This window comes from Oryctolagus cuniculus, chromosome 19 (assembly GCF_051225735.1).
Source record: "Oryctolagus cuniculus isolate XC-2025 breed Fujian yellow rabbit chromosome 19, ASM5122573v1, whole genome shotgun sequence".
NCBI lineage: Eukaryota > Metazoa > Chordata > Mammalia > Lagomorpha > Leporidae > Oryctolagus > Oryctolagus cuniculus.
The window spans coordinates 26,747,535-26,753,743 of NC_142885.1; the positions used below are offsets into that span (position 1 = coordinate 26,747,535).

At 43.6% G+C, this 6,209-nt stretch overlaps 1 pseudogene; it reads right to left on the minus strand.

The window, feature by feature from the left end:
• LOC149120436 (constitutive coactivator of PPAR-gamma-like protein 1 pseudogene) overlaps nt 1–6,172 on the minus strand; it is a 52,522-nt pseudogene extending 46,350 nt beyond the window's left edge.
• Between the last annotated feature and the right edge of the window lie 37 nt (nt 6,173–6,209).

A 6,209-nucleotide genomic window follows, 5' to 3' on the forward strand; every position in this document is an offset into this window, starting at 1 on the left:
GCTAATCCATATAGTTCTGGAAGTTCTAGCCAGAGCTGTTAGGCAAGAAAAATAAATTAAAGGGATACAAATTGGGAAGGAAGAACTCATACTATCCCTCTTTGCAGATGCTATGATTCTTTATTTAGGGGACCCAAAGAACTCTACTAAGAGATTATTGGAACTCATAGAAGATTTTGGCAAAGTAGCAGGGTATAAAATCAATGCACAAAAATCAACAGCCTTTGTATACACAGGCAATGCCATGGCTGAGGAAGAACTTCTAAGATCAATCCCATTTACAATAGCTACAAAAACGATCAAATGCCTTGGAATAAACTTAACCAAGGATGTTCAAGATCTCTATGATGAAAATTACAAAACCTTAAAGAAAGAAATAGAAGAGGATACCAAGAAATGAAAAATCTTCCATGCTCATGGATTGGAAGATCAATATCATCAAAATGTCCATTCTCCCAAAAGCAATTTATAGATTCAATGCAATACCAATCAAGATACCGAAGACCTTCTTCTCAGATCTAGAAAAAATGATGCTGAAATTCATATGGAGTCACAGGAGACCTAGAATAGTTAAAGCATTCTTGTACAACAAAAACAAAGCCAGAGGCATCACAATACCAGATTTGAGGATATACTACAGGGCAGTTGTTATCAAAACAGCACGGTACTGGTACAGAAACAGATGGATAGATCAATGGAACAGAATAGAAACACCAGAAATCAACCCAAACATCTACAGCCAACTTATATTTGATCAAGGATCCAAAACCAATCCCTGGAGTAAGGACAGTCTATTCAATAAATGGTGCTGGGAAAACTGGATTTCCACGTGCAGAATCATGAAGCGAGACCCCTTCCTTTCACCTTACACAAAAATTCAATCAACCTGGATTAAAGACTTAAATCTATGACCTGACACCATCAAATTATTAGAGAGCATTGGAAAAACCCTGCAAGATATAGGTACCGGCAATGACTTCTTGGAAAACACCCCAGAAGCACAGGCAGTCAAAGCCAAAATCAACTATTGGGATTGCATCAAATTGAGAAGTTTCTGTACAGCAAAAGAAACAGTCAGGAGAGTGAAGAGACAACTGACAGAATGGGAAAAAATATTTGCAAACTATGCAACAGATAAAGGGTTAATAACCAGAATCTACAAAGAGATCAAGAAACTCCACAACATGAAAACAAACAACCCACTTAAGAGATGGGCCAAGGACCTCAATAGACATTTTTCAAAAGAGGAAATCCAAATGGCCAACAGGCACATGAAAAAATGTTCAAGATCACTAGCAATCAGGGAAATGCAAATCAAAAGCACAATGAGGTTTCACCTCACCCCGGTTAGAATGGCTCACATGCAGAAATCTACCAACAACAGATGCTGGTGAGGATGTGGGGAAAAAGGGACACTAACCCACTGTTGGTGGGAATGCAAACTGGTAAAGCCACTATGGAAGTCATTCTGGACATTCCTCAGAAATCTGAAGATAACCCTACCATACAACCCAGTCATCCCACTCCTTGGAATTTACCCAAAGGAAATGAAATTGGCAAACAAACAAGCTGTCTGCACCTTAATGTTTATTGCAGCTCAATTCACAATAGCTAAGACCTGGAACCAACCCAAATTCCCATCAAGAGTAGACTGGATAAAGAAATTATGGAACATGTACTCCATAGAATACTATACAGCAGTCAAAAACAATGAAACCCTGTCATTTTCAACAAGATGGAGGAATTTGGAAAACATCATGCTGAGTGAATTGAGCCAGTCGCAAAGGGACAAATATCATATGTTCTCCCTGATCGGCGACTACTAACTGAGCACCAAGGGGGAAACTTGTTGAAATGAAATGGACACTATGAGAAACAGTGACTTGATCAGCTCTTGTCCTGACTGTTGACGTACAATGTAATACTTTATCCATTTTAGTATTTTTTTTTGTTCTAGTACCATTGGTTGAACTCTGTAATTAACACACAATTATTTTAGGTGTTTAAATTTTAACTGAAAAGTGCTCCCTGTTAGGAATTTGGAAAACATTATGCTGAGTGTAATAAGCCAATCCCAAAGGGACAAATACCACTTGTTCTCCTTGATAGGTGACAACTAACTGAGCACCAAAAAGGAAACCTGTTAAAGTGAAATGAACACTAGGAGAAATGGTGACTTGATCAGCCCTCACCCTGACTGTTGATGAGCAACTTGATATGTTATCCCTCTTAGTATTTTTTTTTTGTTTGTTCTACTTAATACTTTTGGTTGAATACTATAATCAATACACAATTCTTCTTAAGTGCTGAAACTTAACTGAAAAGTGATCACTGTGAAATATAAGAGTGGGAATAAGAGAGGGAAGAGATGTGCAATTCGGGACATGCTCAAGCTGACTTACCTCAAATGGTAGAGTTAGAAACATACCAGGGGATTCCAATTCAGTCCCATCAAGGTGGCATGTACCAATGCCATCTCACTAGTCCCAGTGATCAAGTTCTGTTCACAATTGATCATAATGATAGGACTAAGAACCAAAGGGATCACATAAACAAGAATAGTGTCTGCAAATACTAGCTGATAGAATAAAAAAGGGAGAGAATGGTCCAACATGGGAAGTGAGATACACAGCAGACCCATAGAATGGCAAATGTCCTAAACAACACTCTGGCCTCAGAATCAGCCCTTAAGGCATGCGGATCCGGCTGAAATGCCCATGAGAGTATTTCAGGCATGGAAAGCCAAGACACTCTGGGGGAAAAAAAAAGAAGACCTAAATGAAAGATCTCTGTGAGATCCCAGTGGAAAGAATGGGTCATCAAAGAAGGAGGTACCTTTCTCTGAAGGGAAGAGAGAACTTCCACTTTGACCATGGCCTTGTCTAAATATGATGAGAGTCAGTGAACTCAGGGGGCTTCCATAGCCTTGGCAGCTCATGACAAGAGCCTAGGGTGATTACTGAGGCCATAAACAAGAGTGTCAATTTGTTAAGTCAGCAACAGGAGTCACTGTGCACTTACTCCTCATGTAGGATCTTTGTCCTTAGTGTGCTGTACATTGAGATTTAATGCTCTAACTAGTACTCAAACAGTATTTTTCACTTTATGTTTCTGTGTGGGAGCAAACTGTTGAAATCTTTACTTAATGTATGCTAAACTGATCTCTATATAAAGAGAAATGAAAATGAATCTTGATGTGAATGGAAGGGGAGAGGGAGTGGGAAAGGGGAGGGTTGCGGGTAGGAGGGACGTTATGGGGGGGAAGCCATTGTAATCCATAAGCTGTGCTTTGGAAATTTATATTCATTAAATAAAAGTTTGAAAGTAAAAAAAATATATATATATATTCTGATGTAATAAATAAACCTAACATTGTGATGTCATATTCAGTTGTGATGTAATAAAATAATTGTGGTGTCATAAGCTTTCCATTGTTTATTCATAATTATGGTGTCCTAAACCATGATAGTGATGTATAAAACCACTATTGTGATATCATATCAATTCTGATATCATGAACCATCATTGAATTATAATCAAAAAATCTCTGCGGTCATAATATATTGTGATAAACTTTCATTGCAGTGTCATAATACAAACCATGGTAATGTTAAAATCAATTGTGATATTATAAATCTACAGGAAAAATGATGCTTGAATTCATGTAAACATGAGACCCCAAATATATGAAACAATTTTAAACAACAAGGATAATACCATATTTCAAGACATACCACAGGGTGGTTATATATTATATATAAAAAGCCTGGTACTGGCACAATAAACATATCCTGGCTGGCTTTGAGGAGCTTGGACTGGAAGAGCTTCCCATCAAAATACATCCGTGGACAATAGTGCTCCCAGGGGATGGGCTGTCCACACGCGTCATTTATGAATAGCACCATGTCCACCCCACTCATGAAGAGAGCTGACAGTTGAATCCCTTGGGGGTCAAGGTTCTCAATCTTGAGCTCCTGTAGCTGATCTGGCTCATAGAGCTTGGGGAACAGCGACTGGGCCAGGAAGGCATTTAGTTCCTGATGCTGCAGTATTCAAGCTCCTGGCCACTGCACCATATACTGCAAGACACAGCAGAGCACCATGAGGTGGGTGGGCACTTTGGCAGGGTTCAGCATGGCAGGAGTGTTTGACCGCATGCAGGCAGGAAGGCCCTCATCCTGCGGTTCTTGTCCTCCACTGCCTTGCCCAGCCAAAGCCTCTTCAAGTAGGGCAGGTACATTCCCTGAAGGCCAGGGCTTCCATCAGTTCTGGAGTTTGAGGAGACTTCCCTTTCTAAGCTGCCCATCCCTTAATGATCACCGGTGAGAATTCTGATGGAAGTCTGTTCTTTCTAAAAGCAAGTCTCTCAGTTTTTTTTTCTGCTTTCTGCCAAGCTTAACAGGACTCTGTAAACATACTGATGAACTGGCCTATAGAGAAGGGTGGCCAGAGGCAGGTCTTTGTTGGCTTCATTTTCAATAGAAACAGCAATTTTGATTTCACCCTTGGTCATGACATGGAAGATGCAGGGGTACATCAGCCCCTTCTTGTGCCTGTGCTCAGCCACTCTTAGCACCTCAGGTGCAATAGGGGCAGGGGAGGGGTAGTGATGTCCATGTGGTTCCTGGTGGGCATCAACAGGAGCCACAGGTTCAGCTGGACTGTGCCCATCTGACTCCCTTTGCATTACACTGTCTGGCTTCCTGAAGAGGCAGTGGGTGAACTTTCTGCCTTTGGTCTCCTGCATCCCCCCATGCCTGAGGCTCTGCATGGCTTCCTGTCTTCTCCCAGCCAATCTTATTCCCGCTGATGTGGTTTGTTGCCCCTGCACTGCCCTCATCACTGTCTGAAGACGATGAAGTGGAAGAACTAGGGAAGTAGGTAGAATCCACATGGTTGGGGCTGCCACCCTGGGCTGGATTAATGGGTGAGGAGCACTCATACAGCAGCATATGCTTCCCCTCATGCAGAATGTTGCTGTAGCTGTTCTGTTCCACCAGGGCCTTCCCGCTCCTGTCCAGACCATAGGGGTATGATCCCTGGCCCGGGGTGCCCCCTGGGCCAGGCACCTGTGGGGCCATGGGCTTCACTTGCATAGAGGTCTGTGGAATGTTGAGCATCTGAGGGGAACATAGGGCAGCAGCATCACAAGAAATTTTGGATTTGGTCCGTCTAAGTAATGTGGTGGGTGAAATGACACAGGCTTAGTAGTTGCTGAGTAATATCTAATTGCTCTCTTAAATCAAGTAACTTTGTCACCTGCTCTAGACTATTAGTGCTGGAAAACATCTTTAGCTATGGCATCCAGGTCAGAGCTGTCCTGAATGTTGTGGATGTAGTCGGAGACAGCTGTGCTCACTACGTCACAGGGTGGCAAGACCAGCTGCTGGGCCTGGACCTTTAGTGAGGCTAGTGGATGTTCAGGACCTAGCAGATTCCAATGAAATGATGCCAGATCCTCATCAGGTAGAATGTGATTTCCTAGCAGAGAAGCAAAAACACAAAACGGTTTGGATTCAGGTCTAGCTGCTTGGCAATATCGTACATCAGGTACTGGCTCATGGTAAGGCTCTTTCCCTTGCAGCTCAGTTTGAGAGCATGGGCGCTGAAGTAACAAGGGATGTTGCACAGGGCATAGTGAGAGTCTTATGCCACCAGGCCATGGAAGCCATTCTCTCTGCAGAAGCCAATCACCTCCTGATGGTTATCCTCAATGCTCTGTGCGACCTTGACATGGAAGCGGATGAGCACCAGGCAGATGCAGTGGGCCATGCAGAGGGGCAGCAGGAACCAGACCTTGGGTGGCAGCTTATGATCTGCTGCACCATCTGGCACTCATTTCCCTGCCACTTGATCCACTCCTGCAGCTGCATCTTCTCCAGCATGCCATTGAAGAACACCAGCAGCTCGATGTTGCCCCTAGAGTAGGCCTTGGCCAGCACCTCTAGGTAGCTGAGCATGTGGCTCCACTGGCTGCCGCTAACCCAGTCAGTGTAGAAGCGCTGTATAGGCAATTCAGGCAGTCATTCGCATTCACAGGCAAGCAAAGCAGGGTCTGTGGGGGCTGCTGCCACCCACCGCCCACCAAGCTGCCCTGGGCCAGCTTCTGCAGCTCCACTGGCACCACAGCGCTCTGGCAGTGCTTGTCGATGTAGTCCTGGAAGCCCTGCATGCCCGTGGCAGCAGGGCCCTGGCACAGTGGTGGCAGC